The sequence below is a fragment of the Bos taurus genome, chromosome 4 (assembly GCF_002263795.3).
Source record: "Bos taurus isolate L1 Dominette 01449 registration number 42190680 breed Hereford chromosome 4, ARS-UCD2.0, whole genome shotgun sequence".
Taxonomy (NCBI): domain Eukaryota; kingdom Metazoa; phylum Chordata; class Mammalia; order Artiodactyla; family Bovidae; genus Bos; species Bos taurus.
Window position 1 is genome coordinate 32553518 of NC_037331.1, and position 1486 is coordinate 32555003.

Below are 1486 nucleotides of genomic sequence, written 5' to 3' on the forward strand. Positions count from 1 at the left end.
AGTCACTTCTTGTTTTTCCTCCCTCAGAGATGAGGCGGAACTTCTCATCTCACCTTCTCCTGTTCTCGGACTGAGATTTACACTATTGTCTCCCCTGGTTCTCAGGCCTTTGGATGGGAAATGAATCACATCACTTGCTTCCCTGGGTCTCCTGCTTGCATAGATTGTGAGACTTCTCAACCTTCGTGTTTATGTGAGTCAGTTCCTCATAATTAATTTCTATACACACACACACACAAACACACACTATCATTTCTGATTCTCCCAAGAGTCCTGCCTAATACAGGAAGGAGGTGGATGGGTGGCAAAGCAGAGCAGAGGACAAGCCCATGGGAACAGGATATGGGCTGATTTGGGTTATATGTTCTATTTAATCCATTCCATCAGTTACAGTTCTGCTTGACGCTGCAAACAGGGAATCAAAAAATTAGATTATCTAGCTCTTCTGGCCTAGGGTTCTGTTAAATGGATTTAGACACTGGTCTGATGGCTAAATTTCACTTAAGTGGGGAGGGGGCTTGGCCATCACCAGGACAATCCTGCATTCAGGCATTTGCCTTAAAAAATTATTTATCCATTGCATGGGAAATTCCTACACTCTTGTCGGTTCTCTATCTTTCCTTTTAGATAGAAAATGGTAATGACACAATCAACCAAAATTAAATGAGGACTGTATGTCAAGTAGGGATTCCTATATATCATAAAGGACAGCATTTGTAACAACAATCTCATTTACCATGTTGATGGTTAGAAAACACTAAAGAATGACAACATGTAGTTTTCTCATATGAAGCAAAACCACAGCAACATACCCCCCCCACCAAAAAAAAAAGTGAAAATTTTTTTTTTCTTTTACAAAGTACAAGTTGTCTCAGGACATGAAAGTGCACAGTACTGGCACCTATTATCAGGAACCTACTAAGGCATGAAAGAAAGAACTAGAGTTTTCAATCAGAAACTGTATGAAACCCTAAGTCATTAGGGAAACTAATGAAACGTTGCTAAGTGCCACCAAATCATAATGTGGCAGCACTTCTTCTTTGCTGTTTCAACCGTTCTCCACAAGGCAGCCAGGGTGTCCTTTCAAAATACAAATCTGCTCTGGTCAGTCTTTTGCTACATACAGTTCCTAGGGCTTCTCAGGACTCTTAGGATAAAGATCAAAATGCTTCCTGAGATCAAGGAGTTTGTGTAAAGCAAATGCTGTCTTCCTTTCTGGTCTTCTGTCCAAAAATACTCCCTACTCCCCTTTATTCTAAGAGCTCCAGCCACACTGACCTCAGGCAGAATGCATTTCCTCCAGCCCTGGGACATTTGTATATGCTCTTCCTTCAGCCTGCGTTCCTTCTCTCATCTTAAGCTCCTTTAACTAGTTAATTCCTAATTCTTCCTTTACGTGTGTTCATGCTAAGTGGCTTCAGTCGTGTCCAAACTCTTTGCAACCCCATGGATTGCAACCTGCCAGGCTTCTTTGTCCATGGGATTC